This window comes from Carassius auratus, chromosome 8, assembly GCF_003368295.1.
Source record: "Carassius auratus strain Wakin chromosome 8, ASM336829v1, whole genome shotgun sequence".
In the NCBI taxonomy this organism is placed as follows: Eukaryota; Metazoa; Chordata; class Actinopteri; order Cypriniformes; family Cyprinidae; genus Carassius; species Carassius auratus.
The window spans coordinates 22870697-22889752 of NC_039250.1; the positions used below are offsets into that span (position 1 = coordinate 22870697).

Consider the following 19056-nt stretch of genomic DNA (forward strand, 5'->3'; position numbering starts at 1 on the left):
TTGTTATCAATTAATTATATTAACTTTATAATATATAAATAAATATTAGTGTCTTAATTATTTACATTTTTATAATGCTTTACCTTTTTGTCAATCCACCAGCTCACATTTACAACTGCATGTTTGATGTAAAAAAAAAACGATGTTGATTTTTGCCAACCAGCAGAAAGTATTGATCCTTTCCTGTGCTAGAAAATAGAATATCTTGGAGTCTATGGGGTTTAACCTTGTCAGCTTTGATTACTCATCGTGAAACCTTAGATTGAGGATCAACCCAAGTATGAAGAGCCCAAATTTAAGGACCCACGGAAACCCTGACAGACAGATGTGGATGTGGAACTGAATTCTACATATAGGCTTGCTGTAGCTCTTCAGGAGCAAGGTGGTTGGCTATGCTTGATGTAGGGCTGGATGATTAATCGAATGTGATTGTCATGCATATTTTTTCAGTGAAGCAAAGTTCTGTAATAAGTAGTAAATCTCCATCCAAAGGCCAGAGGGTGCTCTCGTGCTGAAACTCCAATTAAGCTCCGCAGAAGAAAGACCTGGTGGTTTTGTGGTCCAGGGTTTGTGTTTATTATTCACACTGAATCAGTGAAAGCAGAGCAATCTTTTGTTCCCAGGAACGATTTCTGTTTGGCTTATTATTAAGTTTCAGCTCGAGAGTTCTGACCTTCCAATGGAGATTTTCTACTGATCACAGAACCGTGCTTCACTGGCAGCCATGAGAAGTAGTTATCCACGATCTCGTTTACCAACAATAATTCCAGCTGTCTTACAAAAGTTCCTAGTTTACCAAAAACTGTTCCCATATAACACCTCTATCCATAAAAATGGCCAATTTTGCAAGGCATGGCATGTGCCAAGGCAATTTGGCTTCTGCAGGTCAACAAATCATATCTGAATGTGCAATAAAGAGAGCATACATTTTGAAACATCTGCCAAAAATATGCTTTTGGGGATGGACCCATGATAGGGCCATTTAGGGATGATTGACTTTGAATGTTCACTGGTAATATTGTCTTTTCAGCATTCTGTGCCAGGCTGGAGAGCAGCAGCTGTGGTACCATATGGCTGACAGAGGAGGCCACAGAAAACACAAACAAATGCAAGGTTAATAGCAAACTGTTGATGGCGGTTGGTAAGATATGCACACAATAGATGGTTTCCTGAAGGACTGCTGGCATTTTAATATGCAAATCTAAGGACTTGAGCAAAAATAAATAAAAAATAATGAGAGCAGGTCTACTAAGCTGGCACAAGTGGTGGATCTTACGGAGTATGCAAATTTCGGCCAAGCCTTCGGCTATCTTTCAGACTGACTCATGTGCCTGTGATTTGCAAGAACTGAAGATGCTGTAATGAAGGGTTTTTAATGTGAGCGAGAAATGTTAATATGCAAGATTTAGTTACCGAAGCACAGAGCACTTTCAAAGACAAAGAACAGCTTTCAAGCTAATGACTACTCCTTAAAGAAATTAACATTAACTCTGTTCCACACAAGTACAGTATAACTTCGCTCCATGTAATACCTTAAGAAGTGTTCTTAATCACAATGCTGGTTTGTCCACAGAGGTTACGGGGAAACAGCTGTAATTCAGCTTTTACATAAATGCCACCTAGTTTCAGAGAGGGGATTTACAGAAACTTAGGCTGTATTTAATGTATATTCCACTTGTGTGCAGCAGGATTTGTATGGCCAAAAAAAAAAAAAAAAAACGGACCGATTTTGCATGCACTGCTGTAAGCTTATGTGGATTCTACACAAGTAAACAATTTAGATAAGTTATTTAGAATTATTTATGGAACAGATAAAATACATATAATCATTTATGAATCAATCATCATTTTGATTTAACGCTTTTCTTCATTTAAAGGCTGAAATGTGAGGTTTACCCTTTTAAGAAACGTTTTCAATGCTTTTTTTTAAATTTGATTTTTGAATACGTTATTAGATAAGCTGTTTCCATTAAAAATCTTGAAATCACTGGTAATGTTATTGTTTTAGTGATTATGCAAACAAAAAGTCATTTTATTTGTTGTTTGTTGAATTCAAATATAAAACTTAATGATTGGATGTTACACATCCAATGTTTTTTCCTCAAATTCCCCAAATATTCACTTAAGATATAACTTATGATATAACATGTTATTTTTTGCATCAATTCATATATATTTAGCCTACTCTAAATCTGTGTAGGCTATATGTGTATTGGGATAGAGCGCCATCGGTGTCATCTTTATGTGGGCGCTTTGGATGTCAATCAGTGTGAGAAGTGAGCAGAGAAAAGGTACTCCTCTCAGAAAACTTACAATTAAAGATGTTTTTAAATGTTTAAGTACTATTTGGAGCATAAGGAATGCTAGATGAGGGTTTAATGAACAAATCTTTGTTAAAACTTCAAATTTGACCAAAATCAACATTTTCCTGTTTATTATTATTGTTTTTTTTTGCCTGTAGCACAAAATTAGCCTGTTCGCATTCCAACTAATTTTGCTACCACGGGTCACATACAGTATGCTTTATTATTTAAATAATTGTTAGTAATAATTTATTCATTTAAATGTCATTACTGAAATTCTCATTTTTGCATTTAACGATATTTAAACATGAAACGATATGCTAATGATATTTGCAAGAATGCATCCATAGAGTTATATCTTCATAACTAGCAGTCAAATTCACTTGTGCAGCCACTCACAGCCTTTTGTAGAACTGTAAGTTGCAATATTTCATTTTTATATACATCATGTGTAGTATTTCATATAAGATGCATTTGGCTGAGTTGCGTTGCACTAAAGTGCTTCATTGTAGGCCTGCTATGGAGATTATCACTTCAGCGCACAGAACGTAGGACAGTAGGAACTCAAACAGAAATGCAAAATATTAATAACTATGACTGGGGCTGTCAAATACATATAACATTACTGTGAGAACACTATTATAATAAAACACTGTGAATTATTAAAGTATAGTTTAGTTTCGTGTTTCTACACATTGTTGTGTGAAGTACGTGTCCACAACAGGAGTTATACAATCAGAGCAGCACAGACATGTTCATTTTCATTTTGTGCGGATATATGTCATAATTGTTAGGTTGTGTACTAGTATAAATAAAGAAGTGTCCTTCAGGAAATAAATCTGTTAATTAAAAACTTGCTAAGTGCAACACTGTACTGATCTTTAGCACGCCCAACTCAAAACAGAAATGCTGAACATTAATAACTAGGACTAGGACTGTCATATACCGTACATCAACACAGTCTCACTCCCAAAATATTTAGAAAGAATGCTAGACTAATCCCCACAACTGAAAAAGGTGGTCATGTGACTCCATTGTTGTCAGATAGCAAATTCAAATTACCGTTAGGAGTGCAAATGAACCTAATAGAGACTGAGAAAGTTAGACAAGTACTAACTCAGAAATATGAGATCCATCCAGACAAGATTTGGTCTGTAGATGAATGTGAAAAGGTACTAGGAGCATCTATTCGCAAGAATAATGTGAAAGGCATTATCTGCTGCCATAGAGAATTTGCTTTAGTGCTAGTTAGACGAAAAAAACAAAGAGCTCCGTGCTAGAGTTGCCTTATTGAATAAGAAATTGAACCACCAAAAGCTGCAGCAAAAATTGTCAACCTGATAACATTTATCCTGACTTCTAAGCTTTCTTTGAAACAGATGTAGCCATCCAATCAGTAAATTATGTGCCTGTAAATTCAGTGAAGGTATGTGGCGCTAGGAGAATATCTCAGGGAATTGAGGAAACTGAAAGTGTTCCTCCCAACTTTTCTCTTGTACAATTACAAACTGTTGTCAAAGTGCTAAGACCTAAAGATATAGAGAGATTATTCCAGAGTGTACCCTTAGCACGCACACATTTTTTCTGAATTTAGAAGAGCACTGAGTAGAAAAATGCATCTCTACTATATGTCGTAGCTGCTGATGTCACAAATTCTAACTGAATATGAATTCAAAACTTTTGAGTCTGCTGTTACTTCTGAATTACAACATACCAGTAAAGGCAATTTGAGAGAAGTTGTTTTGAAAATTCTAAAGAATATCATGGAACCTAAAATAGACTGGTCCAGAATCACTAACTGTGTGCAAAGGAAAAAGAAACTGTGAGTGAATACAATGAAAGGTTTTGTCAGTCTACAGTGACACTGGAATAGTCGATGATCCTGAAAGTGCGCTAGATGACAAGGGACCATTAGTCCGCGTCTGGTCAGATGGCCTTGTAGCCAAATACAGAAAAGCCTTTCCGTTCCTAGATCTAAATTGGTCTAACAAAACTCTCAGAAGTAATCTAGACAGTTTAGCTACTTGGGAAAAAGACTCTTGTTAAAGCCAGAGTAAAAATTGCAGCAGCATCCTTTCAGGTCAACTGAGAACCGACAGAAATGTAAAAGTACTAGGAGGGAGGGCAGTTGTCATTACTGTGGTAAACCTGGACACTTGATGAAAGCGTCTAGGAAAAGCAAGAAGACATTAGGAGAAATGAACAGTGTTACTCAGCTCCTGGTGAGTCTACTTCCTACTCTGAAGCAGGCCCTCACCTCCCCACTTCTCCAAACTGTTGGAGCAGCTTTCTCAGGTGTTAACTGTTAGGGCTGTGAGTGCTTAATTTCACAAGTAATGCACAACAAAGGTGAAGGATTGTTTGTAAATAAAACTACAGGAAGGTGACTGTCACTTACTTTCATTGAGAGAAAGTTAAATACACTCACAGCCTTCAAAACTATATTACAGTACATTCCAGTCACTCACCTTTCCTCTTTGGGTTATGATGTTGTGTTATGACTGATGTTCCATTAGAGGATGGAGATGTCACACAGTAAAGTTTGCACACCAACTATAGGGGCAAAGCCCAGGGAAGAGCAACAGGCCTCAGGGGCCAACCTTGTGGTGAAGACTAGGTTTCCCCTATCATTAGTTTTATCTCCACCTCACTGGTCCATAAGTGTCAAATTACTTAAAACTAGATAGAGGAAAACACTATACAATCACCAGATTTAAAATACCTATACAATCAACAGAAGTCTAAAAATGTCTATGTATATAATGCTGGTCTGCTGTTTCTTTGTTTTCTTGTTTTGCAGGTATGTGTGCATGCAATTTCATCTTTATAAGCAGCACCCTGATGTAAAGCATCACCTCAGACATCCATGAACAAGCTTAATGAGGACAAAGAGTCACCTGAGAAAATCTACGTGGAGAATGGACTACAGAAAAAAGACTTCACTGCTTTTCAGGTGCCGTGGACTTCAGGACTTCCACTCTAATGCTATGGTTTTCTGTGTCTACATATAGTTTTCACGACATGTTACCATCCATGTTGTATGTGTCAACAGTTATTTTAAAAATAACTATTACACCTAAGTAACTCTAGGACAAGACACAGAGTAATTTATATGTGCAAGTAACCTTTTCAAGTTAATGACTTCAAGATGGGGCTTAGGTTAACAAACATCGGCCATAGAATGGACTTATCAAGGTTTAAATTTGTGTTATGTGAGCATTATTAGAACTATCAAAGGGGGGACTGTGGGATTACACATTTAAGAATCTGTTTAAAATATGTTGTTCTGTTGTTCTGACATGGCATCACATGAACAACTAACGTTATGTAAAGTGTGTATTACATTTTGAGGTAAAGATGATGACATTCCAATAGGATCAAGTCAAGTAGCCCAGGCGTCTGAGACACTTTATGCACTTCCTGACTTTTGGGCAGGGTCCACCAAGTTAAAGGTGAATGCTAAGCTCAAGGCACAGCTGTGCCTTCGTCTCAGTGGTAATGTGAAGGTATGGCGATACTGTCAGACTGATTGGGTTAGCATCCATGCATTTGGTGCTGATGAGATCATGGCTGGGAAAATGCCAGTGTCGGGCTGATTCCTGTAATGCATTTGCATTTGCATTTTATCGTGTAGATTGTCTCCATCTCTACTGTATGTATCCCTCCTTCTTGAATGTATATAAACTTCAAAGTATCACTGCTTTGGTTAGACTTTTGATTACTGCAGCAACACGCAGCGCGTTCTCAACAAAGCGTCCTGCTGAAGATTACCCAAGAGTCTCCTGGTCTACGCTTCAAAATCCTGCACACTATAAACTTTGCAAAACAATAAAATAAATACTTTAATAGCAACGTTTCGATCATATGATCTTCATCAGGCATCAACATTGTATTCAAACGCCATTGTATTTAAAACAACATGACAAAATGTTTGGTATTTCCTATGTATGTAATTGTGGAGTTAACAATGTGGTGTGGTGTTAATGATTACTCAATTACTAATCTTGACTGGATATTGATAATTCTTCACTGTGATGTGTCATGTTGTTTTAAATACAATGGAGTTTGAATACAATGTTGAAGACTGATGAAGGTCATACGATCGGGAACGTTGCTATTAAAGTATTTCTTTTATTGTTTTGAAAGTTGATAGTGTGCAGGATTTTCTTATTTTCTCATATTTTGACTATATCAGTCTTTTTTTCCTACGCACCTATATATGACCTACAGGTGTGCGATGCTAATTGATCAATTATATTTTGATAAAAATAAATGAAATGACATGGAAAAAGATTTGTTAATTTTACTAAACGAGACTCTTAAGGCCCGAGCCAGTAAAATGATCCGGACTGCCCATCATTAGTGCTGTTTCTGTGCGTGCATTCAAAGAAATCTGCCAGAAAAAGCCTTACATCAGCTATTGGCTTTTGTGTGTCTCATGACCGATTGCATCATGTTATAGGAGTATCTTTTTAAATAAGATGTGATGTGAGTGCATTAATGGAGCAGGATCATTCTAGGCAAATTAAAACCTTATGTTTTACTCTCTTCTTCACATAAAAATAGCGTATGGCTTTAGAAGACTTGGCATGTTTGCACGACATGTTTGTAATCCTTATATTGGCCTACTGCTTGTTTATGGTTGGTTTTTGCAATAAATACCTGTGGCTGTACTTTTATTTGCCTGTTACATGTTTTATATTGTTCAGAAGTGGGTAGGTTAAGTAGGGGTGGGGTTATTTGCTCCAGTGAAAGTATACATTTATATAAAATTATTTTAAAATACAAATGCATTAGAAAGCAGGAAATACCTGCAAACATTTATGCACTACAGTATGTAATGTAGCGTGAATCCAAACAGATCATCAGAGCAGATCAGTAATTTGAAAACTTTCTGTTAGATGGAATTTCACACACAAGTTTGAGTGATTGGGATTGAGTGGTACCGGCATCTTTCACTCTCTCAAAATGTACAAATGACCTCACATCCATAAAATCCACGTTGAGTTTGCTCTGACTAGAGCACATACGGACAGTTGAAATTGCCACTTGGAAGTCAATTTAAATCATGACAATTTAAACATTCAAGCTATTTTAACCCATAAAGTACGCGTGCACTCTCTGGAAGCTGGTCTTTAATCCACTCTGAGCCAAAAGTGTGCACAGCCACCTCTCAAACAGCTCTCAACACTTGAGTGTCAGATTGAGTCATTACATATTTGATTAAAATCATTTCCTTTTTGTCCAGCTATTAAATTTATTTTATCCATTGCATGCATTTTTATACAGCCTAAGCTTTTATTTATATTTTTACGTCGAAAGTAATGTTGTCCAATGACTTGTTTGCATTATTTACATGATGTGGTGACTAATTTTAATCACATTAATCGCACATCAAATTTGGAGTTATTACTCAAAAAAGATAATTTAAAATCATTGTGGTGCAAAGCATCAAACAGAGAATACAAAAAGAAGGTTCAGCAAGAAATATTTTGTTTGATAAAATGTATTACATGTAGCCTACTCTTTTGGACCATGTGAGTAAATGATGACAGATTTTTCATTTTTGGTTGGGTGAACTATAACTTTAATAATTTATTTTCTTAATTTTATTATTATTACTATGGAAATATGAAATTCTTTTTTTTAATGAAATTATACTTTAAATAATAAACTAAAACTGCCAATAGGAGGTGGTAAATGTCTTAATGATTAAGTCATCGAGTCATTTCTTCATTAATTAGATTCGTTCAAATGGCTGATTCTTTTAGAAGTGAAGTAAATGGTTCTTTACGAATGGTTCATTGAATCATTAGGCTTGTTCGACTTGAAGCGGATCATCACAATCAGACCAATGGGCCGACCGACATCAAAATACCGCAAGAGAGCAGACGACTCCTAGTGCTTTTGAATCGCTCTCGTACTTTGATGTCATACACCGATTGGTCTGTGCAGCGCCACTTCAAACCCAACGCATAGGATCCCCAGACAGCAAGCAGTTTTGTGGCCCACGTGAAGTCCATGCGGCCCAAATGTGGGCTGGATCTGGGCCAAAACTATTTTTTTAATTTTTAATTTTTTTATTTTTATTATTATTAGTTTTTTGTATGTGAAAGTGTGAAAAGGGTTGTTCTTGCAATGAGCAAAGAGCTGCTCAGTGGTGTTCTCAGTTAAACCGAGCTTAAGATATCCAGCTACTGTATCCTTCGGATGGTTTAAATGGGAGTGTCACTCATCTCCTCAGGGGCCGGAGTGACACAGAAACTGCTCTTGACTCATGGAGCAAAAAAAAAAAAAAAAAAAACACAAAACAAAATGAGCAGCTTGCGGGATCCCATGTGGAGGAAGATGGAGAAGCACAGTGGCAATTTCCAAATACACCCATCAGTAACAAGCCCTTGTCCACATGTGTGTTCATACTCTCACAGCAGGAAGGGATGGAGTGTATCGTACAAAAATAAAGGTCTTCTGCAAGTATCAGAAAACCTGAGAAGTGCTCAGCAGAGCTGGAGGGTATTTGTTCATATTCACACTATGACGATTGTGAAAATGAGGCCCCCTTTGGTAAAGCTACGCACATGATGTTCAAGTGAGCACTTGAAGCACAGACAGAATGCTAAACACCTGACTCAACCATTTCAAAGGCTCGTTACCGGTTTCATTCCTGGCCCCTCGGGCATGTCGCACCCATACGAGATGGATGAGGGTAGTGAGGATGGAACAGCAGAGCATGTTGTGTTCTTCAAACTGCTTCCAATGAAGAGGAATGTACTGAACCAAGCAGCCCACGTACATCTGACTCTAGAACAGAGGAGGGGGGGGGGGGGGCAGTTGGAGTCTAGCACTGATCTCAATTGTAAAGAACACACACAAAATAAATGTTTGTTTGAACTTGAATGTTTCAGATGAAAACATGTAAAAAAAAAATCTGAATACAGGTCAATAAATTATAAATGAAATTAAATGTATAAAGAAATAAATTCAAAGAATGATACTTTAAAAAATAAATACATAAAATAATAATAGTAATAAAAAATTATTGTCATCATCATCAAAATCACTACCATCACTATATTTTACCCTATTTTTCTTTTAACTTCCCTGAAAAATTGCATGTTATGAACCATTTATCCTACAATTAAATTAAATTACTACAAATTACAAACAACTGTAAATTTATTTATGTTTTAATACCATATCAGCAACAATTGCTATATTTAAGGCAACATTAACAGTATCATTTCAATACATCGTAAGAAGAAATAATTGTACATAAAAAATAAAAAAAACATACAAATAACAACAATAGTACTGATAAAACTCATACAGAATCTTTCGATTTAAACACTGATAAAAATACTTCTCTTTTTTTTTTTTGGCAAAATCTACTTAATAAGCGCTGTGCTGCAGATCTTTATTTTCATGCTGCCCTTGCATTATTCGGTCCTGCGATTTGGGTCCTAATTTAATGAACAATACTCCATGAATTATTCCTATGGATTACATTTGGAATCTCAGTCTAAATTCTCCCTCACATCTCTCTCCTTGTCTATTTTTGCAGTGGTGCATTAAAACTTTTCTTATTAGCATCCTTTAGTGATGGGATGTTTCTCCAGCAGAGAAAAACTATTTATTCAGAACAATGTCGTCAAAATAGATTTTATTTACATACAAATGTAAAACTCATCTGTGCTTCTAGTGTTGACTTCTTAATGATACTTCACATTTAAATGTCAAACAAACTTAAAACTTTCTCATTGCAATGGAATGCAGTAGTTTAGTCAACATTTAGCAAACATTGTGTTTTTTGCTGTCAAGCTCTTAGCATTTTGGTGCTTTATCAGCATTTTCTTCTGCTCTAAGGAAAACAGTTTAAATACACCGTAAGTAGTCTGTCACTGTGCACCAACCACTGATGACAGTATTTGCATAACTTTAAAAAAAGAAACATGCTTAAATTAACTACAAACTATTTTATAAATTAATCGGATTACACTGCCAATTTGAACCTTTAAATATATTTTTAAGCCCTGCCTGCACTACATGTGACAAAACTAGGGTTTTCACAAAGGTCTTACCAAACTGTGGGTGTTTTTGTTTGTTTGTTTGTTTTACTGCTGTGCCTTTAAGAAAAAAACACAATCAAAAGTAAACTGCAACTTTATTTCTCACAATTACAACTTCAGATATTGCAACTGGGAGAAATAAAGATGCAACTGATTTTTTTTATTTTTTATTTTTTTACTCTAGGCTGAAACGGCTTCAGCTGATTTAAATTGTTATTATGTCTTGTAATTGTGATTTTATATCTTACAGTGTGACTCAAAAAGGGGCTTCCCTCAGTGTAAGACTGAAATGATAAGGGATCGTATTCACAAGAAACTCTTTCTCTTTTTCTTTAGAATGCTGCACATCCCTAATTCTAAAACCGTTCAAAAGAAAAAGGCATATTAAGTCCCGTGCCTAGAACATTCCACACCTTTTAAAATGGGACAGCCAGTTGAGATTTTATACCATAAAGTGACGTGAGCTTTAACAAAAGTTGAAAAGAGCTAAGCTCTGGCAAGCGGAACTTAAAAGATCAAGGAGAGTATAGCAGAAAAAGACATTATTTAACAAGTAGTGAAAAAATGTAAAAATATATATTACTGCGCTCATTATGACGGAAAACAGAAATAAATTCCCTCCTAAGGTGGTACAGAACATCTACATGAACCAAAACATGGATGGACATGCTACATGAAAACACATTCATATTTAATACTGTTTATTTGAATAATCTTTAATCTGAAGACGAGGCAATACAGATGAGCACTAAATCATTTGATAGGGGAGTAAATATCTCCTGTGCTGCGTAAACTTGACATGGAAGGTTACTTCCAACATACATATGGTATGACCGCCTTTTATGTAATTTATGCATGTTTGACTGAACAAAGCTTAAATCACGAGTCAGTCTAACATGATGAAAATAAATGTCATTCATCAAATGTCTCCAAGTCAAGGCTCACGCAATAGCTAAAGGTTATTTTCAAAGCAGGTCGTGGCCTTGTGCTCAGTCAGCATTGTCTGGTAATGATATGACATCAATATGTGTTTTTCAGTGTGCAAAGACAACAAGTAGTGTCCTGAGGAATATCAAGAAAAGCAACTGATTTTAGAGTCAAGATTGAACCGTGTTCATTTGGATGACTTCATTTGACCTCTCTGAAGGTTTGAAGCTCACCTGGATGCTGACTCTCTCGATGGCACAGGAAATAATGTGGAGAACTTGCATTTTGGTGTCACATTCATTGACCTGTTGTAACAGCTGGAGCAACAGGCTGAATATCAACGCCAAATACAGAAAAGGAATAAAAGAGTTGCTAATGAAGACATTTAACTCAACAGATTAAATGCAGTGATGTCAAATGTTCAAAACAACCAATCCTACCAGTAAGAACTGCTCAGTTCTGAACTCAAAGTCATGGGTAAGGCTGAGTTTTGTGTTGACTGCAGGTGAGAAGCAATGTCCTCTTAAATACACATGATTATCTGACATGCAAATGAATGAGGATGAGAGTGATTCAAGTAATCAAACGACGCCATCCAAACAAGTGGGAGTTGTTGAATGACTATAGGTTAATAGGCAAACTAATTACAAGAGTGATTAAATGCATCCAATTAAATTTGAGAAATGACCAGCCTGGTGTTAAGTCTGTAAACTACGGCAGGCATTACTCAGAGGATATCTAGCTTTAGAGTTGTGGCTCTTTCAATGCAAACCTGAAACAGAGAAAAATTACATTATTATACAAAAATTAATAAAGCATGATCTGCGCTGTGAAGTATGAAATTTTAATGCTGAAGTGTTACCTCCACACCACTAGTGACACCAAATGAATTGGAAATAATTATTCAGAGATTCCACACCTTATGAACAAAAGCATTTCTGAGACTTTTTTTCAATTTATTTTGGATTCATTATTAATGGATTTCTAAAATAATTTTATGTCAAAACTAACATGTATGATAACAATTTAATTAACATTTTCACTGACATCAGGATTGGTGCCAACCATTTTAATAAGTTTATTATTTCTAGATTTTTTATTTATTCTTATTAAATAGCTGATGAAATATGTGAAAGCTGACTAGGATCATTTTTCTTCATTATAAACAATTCCATGACTTTTCCATAAATGGAAATCAGCTTAAAAGTTAATTGGGCTTCTATAACCGTAGGGACCCAACTGTTTGCATACACTAATTTATTTTGTACATTTTTTGAATAAAGTAATAACTTAACTGAATTAATCAATAGTGAAAGTCAGGCAATTATAATATCACTAGTGCTGTCAAACGATTAATCGCATCCAAAATAAAATATTTCTTTACATAATGTATGCAAGTGTACTGTGTATATTTATGTATGTATGTATGTATGTATGAATATATATATATATATATATATATATATATATATATATATATATATATATATATATATATATATATATATATATATATATATATATATATATATATATATATATATATATATATATATATACACACACACACATGCATGCATATATTTCAGAAAAAATATGTTATTTTAATATATTAAATATACTGATTTATAATCTAAATTAAATGAATATAAATATAGACATGTAAATACATTGTAAATATATACTGTATGAGTGTGTATTTATATATACATAATAAATATACACAGAACACACAAATATATTATTCAAACAAAAACTTTTATTTTTGATGCGATTAATCACGATTAATCGTTTGACAGCACTAAATATTACCAAAGATTTCAATTAAAATAATATATATATATATATATATATATATATATATATATATATATATATATATATATATATATATATATATATATATATATATATATATATTACCAATATTATTGAATGGTATACGCGTTTCCCCAAGACCTCTACTGTACCATTGCTTTCGCTGCATCCCGGTAGGTGTACCACAAACTCAGGTGGTCTGCCAACCCCTGGCTTGACCAGAGTACACTGCGGCCCACTTCAGGAACTCTGCGTACTTGTGGCTTACTTGTAGTTTTCTCTGCACACTATATTTTACTACTATTTTACACGCTTCACCTCCGAAGGAATCTTTTAAAGGACAGCCATTAATTTCACCTTAAATCAGTGTGGTACATGTTGACAAGAGACCTCTAAGCTTAATCGAGTTTCCTCAACATATAAATCTTGAAAGAGTTAGCCTGTAACCAAAACAAAATTAACATCATTAAAAGGTCGTGCCAGTATGGGATATCTGAGGAGCCTGAGGGTGTTAGCAAGGATCGCATAAAGAGTACGACTCAAGCAGGTGGCTAATGACAGACCCCGCCAACCTCTCACAGTGATGTATTACACAGGCTGATGGGACAGCATGCTGCGCTCCACAAACAGGTTTATAACGAGCTATAGCAGGAGATGATGAAATTTCCCCAACACATCAAACTTAATGATCAAGCAATCTTCTGAGTAATAGCCAGGGGTCTGGAGCAATGCATTTATAAAGTAGTTAACTGACAAAGACCCAAGCGGACAACAAAGACATTTTGATTTGATACATCTTTGGATAGTTCTTTTATGTAAAGTCTGTCAGCTGCTTTGTTGCATCACCAATGGTCGCTGTTGTTTATGTTAATGGAAATTTTGGAAACTCAATATTGATAACTTTGTTATTATATATAATAAAGAAATACCTGTATGCGATGCACAATATCATACTGATACAATTATTATATATTATAATAGTGTTAACTTTTATGTTAACTATTTAATACATTATTCAACATGAACTATAAACAATATTTTTAACAGCATGCTTTGTTAATGCTAAATACACAAAATACATATGTTCATTCATAATTAATTAACGATCAATATTTCACTGATATGTTATTGATGTAAATTATTTTAATGTTTATATTTCATAGCAAATTCATATTATTTTGTGGTCTTATATTACTTTGTGGTCATACATAATCATTAATACCGTAATATACAGTATATAATAAATGCTGTGTAAGATACCCATATTCTACAATCCTGGCTGATACAGATAATCCGATAATACTTTTCTTGTTATTACCAATGACCTGTAAATACGTATTATTAAAATTCTATATTGCTGTGATATAGTATTGACAAATATTTAGAATATTTAGATTACAAAAAAATAAAAAATAAAAATAAAAAAATACAGTTTCCACAAAAATATAAAGCTGCAAAACTGTTTTCAACATACAATAATCTAATATTCTAAATATCTCTATATTATTCTAAATATCTCACACACACATGAGTAAGACTAATCAAAATAGAATTGTAATAATATACATTCACTGGTCATTGGTAATAACAAGAAAATGATTCTCAGTGTATCTGTATCAGCTAGGATTGTAATAACTATGAATTTGGAAATATTTTATATTTCACATGGCCATCTTCAAAAAAAAAAAATGCTAAAAACACATATCTTCCATCTTTATTTAACAGCCTAACACTTTCTATTCTAAATCTATTTTATCTATTTGTTGACCCTAACACTTGAACTCTCGTTTCGTTTTCTAACTGCTTGTTTTCTTTAAAAACACTAGCTTTCTCTACTCTTTCGATCTACTTGTTTATATTTTATTTAGCATAATTACAGGAAACTAACCTTAAACCAAACCTTAACCCAATAAAAAGTACATGCTGTGAGCTATTATTGCTCAGGACATAATTTAATAATTACACTGTAACAGGGAAACAAAGACACCTTATTAAAGTAAAGTGTAACCAAATTATTCTTGTTAGATGAAGGAAAGCATATTAGATGAAAGTATGTAATTTTGGATACAGAAACTGCCAGTGTGATCATCCCATAAGTCTCTAGGGGGCTACATCTGTACTCGTGAAAGACTGTAAGAGCAACGCTGCACAGGTGCTACAGTTTGCACTTCATTTTTGCTCCTATTTAAGCACCAAATTAGACATAAAACCTACTATTTTCTAAGCACTTTCATTGCTAAATGACAGGTTGTAAAGCATGTAGCTACCAGAAACAATACGTCAGATAGAAAAAAAAAAAAACATGTCGACCGTTATGGAATTCAATCCATCTTCATTGGAATGGGTTTAGGAGGGCTTAGATATTCTACAGAGAAATAAAAGCAGAGATAAGCAGAGCCGCCTTCTCTCTCAGAGGCATCTGCAGCATAAAACATCAAACACCGGCTGAAAATAAAGCACTCCGCTCCCTGCCAGAGTACAGAGCGCCCACCCAGTAGATATGAGAGAATTATGAGTGAGGAGATGGGATTCTGTGACAGTAACTCTTTAACGAGGTAGACCCGTGCCTGTGGATGTCGGACAGGTCCATATGCTTCCTGTTTAACCAGAGCAGTCGATCAACACGGGTCTGCTCACCCAAAGGTTCTGCCCACATCACTGTTATCAGTCTGCTCAGCTTGCCTCTGTTATGGATATGAGCATCTAATCCTGCTTTTTTCTGCTCGTCTGAATGGAGAAGCTGCTGAATAATAACTATTAGTCTCTACAAGCAATCGCAGAAGACACAGCTTCCGCAGTAATTCCATCACACAAGACTTCTCACGCAAACACAGATCCATGAGTTGTGCACTTTCCAGGTTTTATTTATTTTTATTTTTTAGCTATAGTTTTTGTGGTATGAAAAAAATGCCCTATCAATGTAGTCAATATTTAACATGTTATTTTTGCGTGTTTTAAAAATGGCTTAAAATGTGTTCAAGACAGACCTGCAAAATGGCAAAAATCGCAACACATCATATATTTTTACTTTTTTTTTTTTTTTTTTTTTACAGATTTTTCTACTAACAATTCATAATTACCAACAACCTTTTTTATGTTTCAAAGTTCATTAAGCACTTCACTATATTGTCGTTCCATTGGTAAACAAGTATATTTTTGAAAGCATACATGCACAATTAATCTTCAACAAAATCTTCACAAAATACATACATACAAAGTTTATTACGTTTTAACAACTATAATTATTTATTGTAAGCCCTGTAATATAATAATAGAATAGAACAGAGCAGTAGTGGCTCCAGACCGTAAATTGAGGTGTACCGTAATGTATTGTCTTGGTCTGAAGTGAGCTATGGTAATGTGAAAATAAGTGGAGCAGTCTCAAAATGGCCCAAACAGCTCTCAATTACAGCATTCTCCACTTTTCAGTACATTGCAAAATTACGTGTATTTTTTTATTCAGTTTATGTAGGGTTCTATGTTTTGGGTGAATATACCTGCCCTAACAGGTGAGCCGTGCCTGTAAAATAAAAATAAAATAAAATTTAGCTATTTCCTCTTAAGCAGCTCAATCAGACCAGTCTCATTCTCTCTTCTTTTTTCCCCCTTTCAAACATATTAACTCTTTTTTTTTTCTTCATATTAATATATATATATATATATATATATATATATATATGTTTTAATTCAAATAATTTCATTTAATCATGACTATTCTTGGCATCTTATTTTCATTATTGCTGACAAAATCAGAAACTTAATTTTGAGTAAGCTTGTTGAAGAGATAAACATAACAATATCCCTTATAACTGATGATACAAAACAAAAACATAGACATGGATAATTAGACAGTCTTTTTTCCCCCAGTGTAATTGAGGGCCGCTGCGTGAGTGTACAGTATCTGCAAATACAAGTTGTATATATGTATGAGGCTGCGTGCATATGAAAGCGATTAGTCTATTCTTTTCAAGCTGACAAACCATGAAATAGAAGTAGCCCGATCTCATTTCCTTTGCATAATAGAGTTCGGGCAACGTTGAAACATGTAAGATAAATGATCTACTGCAGTGTTGAAAGCTCCTGGAGGCACGAGAGCTCCTCTGTCTCCAGCTCTGGTGAGGTCCCTCATATCTGAACTGGCCAAACGCTGGACATTTTTCGCACACACCTGACTATTCAATGCTATTGACCAGCTGTCTTGTTGGGCCTAGGATAGAGGTCAATAAATAGAAGACCACAGCTGACATCCACCCAGAGCAAAGACACTGAATAAATTAGTATACAGTAATGAAGTATCCACCTTTTTCTTCAATGCAGAAGTAAGCCTATGGATGAGACTTCAGGTTCATTAGGCACTATAGGTGAATAATGAGGAGAATAACAATGTGCAGTAAATGGTAAAAGTGTTTGCACTACAAACCAGTGTGTTCATAATTAGGATAGTACATTAAAATAGTACAACACAAGACACACCAACATTTAATATCAAGCAGCTTAATATCGTTCAGCTAATATACTGTATATATTAAATGATCTACTCAAGTCAAACACACAAGAGAGTTTATTTTCAACATTTTAGTTCAACTTTTTTTTCTCAAAGCCAACGACTTTATACTCAAAAATTTAGTTTAATCACGCATTATATTGACTTTGATCTTGATATGTTTTTATTTTTATTTGTTTATTTATTGGTCCTTATCCTCTTTCATACATATGTATCTGTATTATAACAAAACTAAATATTTTAACAACATATAATGTAGATTACTGTACATATTGGACCATTTTGGATCTGTGATTAACCAGAACCTTGTATTTACTCTGTATAGGACACAAATAAAATGTTCCTGGTAAACACATTCTGACAAACAAATATAACTAAATTGAAAAAAAAAAAAATTTCGCCCCTCACACACAATTGCAATCTTCCACCTCTCACACTGAAATCAAAACCACACAGACCACAACTTGTCATTGTTTGAATGATGGCTGACTGGACTATAATGAATTTCTAGAATAGTGAAGCTTTATATGATCCCAGGAAATGGGTTGTTTTATAAGCAGAAGGATAAAATTGTTGATATGTTGAAGCCGTGTAAGAGTAGTTCGTCTTTGCCTGGAGCCTCTGGGCCTGCGGCAATTGTCAAGACTACTCACCCCGCACGTCTGCACACTGACATGACAGCACCTCTAGAGCGCTGACGGCACACCTCGCTCATAAACAACGCCTGTCTGTGGAAAACCATGAATGTAGAGCCCGCTAATTTGCAGAAAGTGAAGTCTGTTTAGCAAGTACCTGCTTGCCAGTTCAAATGTGTTTTGGTTACAGTTGCAGATAAAAACTGTAGCCAAAAGTTGCAGTTAAATGATTAGTTCAGCCAAAAATAAAAATTCTATACAAGGCGCTGTGTTCTTAAATGCAAGCAGCTCATGATCCGATGATTTCAAGCATCTCAGAGTGGCTCGGTTCAAACTACATAACCCCAAACTCCATTTTTGTGGATGGATCAATTCACTGGATTTGTAAAGAGATGTATTTGTAAAACTGTTCTCAAAGGAACTGCAGATAAAACAGCAAAATAAAAGCTTTAAGGTTTAACCCTTGCAAGAGAAGAAATCTAAATTTTTCAGTTTTATTACAATAGTAATTTATAATTCTCTTGGGGATAAAATAATAAGAATTATTTTATTTTATAGTTTAATTAATTAAAAAAAATATTCTTTTGCTTTCTAAAACACCAGTGACAAAGTGATGTGGACTGAGACACAATTACAACAAAAAATAATTTTGAGTCCACTTTAAAATCAAGGTACAAATTGATAAATACTTCATACTCTATTCAAAATGGGGGTTGATTTGATTAGATTTTTTCAAAGCACAACAGGCTTGATCCATTTAAATGTAAAATATTTTCTTCCAAGGTCCATCATTGTCTGTGGGG

General features: G+C 34.6%; 1 long non-coding RNA gene and 1 pseudogene across 2 annotated transcripts; both read right to left on the reverse strand.

Annotated features, from left to right (window-relative positions):
- The window catches only part of LOC113106823 (importin-11-like), a 118624-nt pseudogene that overhangs the window by 46109 nt on the left and 53459 nt on the right, over nt 1-19056 (reverse strand).
- On the reverse strand, nt 11093-11825 carry LOC113107691 (uncharacterized). Of its 2 annotated transcripts, none has more exons than XR_003292699.1 (3): nt 11737-11825; nt 11530-11626; nt 11093-11454 (listed from the first exon to the last, which is right to left on the reverse strand). It is a non-coding gene; the product is annotated as an uncharacterized LOC113107691 (long non-coding RNA). The 2 variants fall into 2 exon arrangements; XR_003292698.1 differs by having other exon boundaries at nt 11097-11431.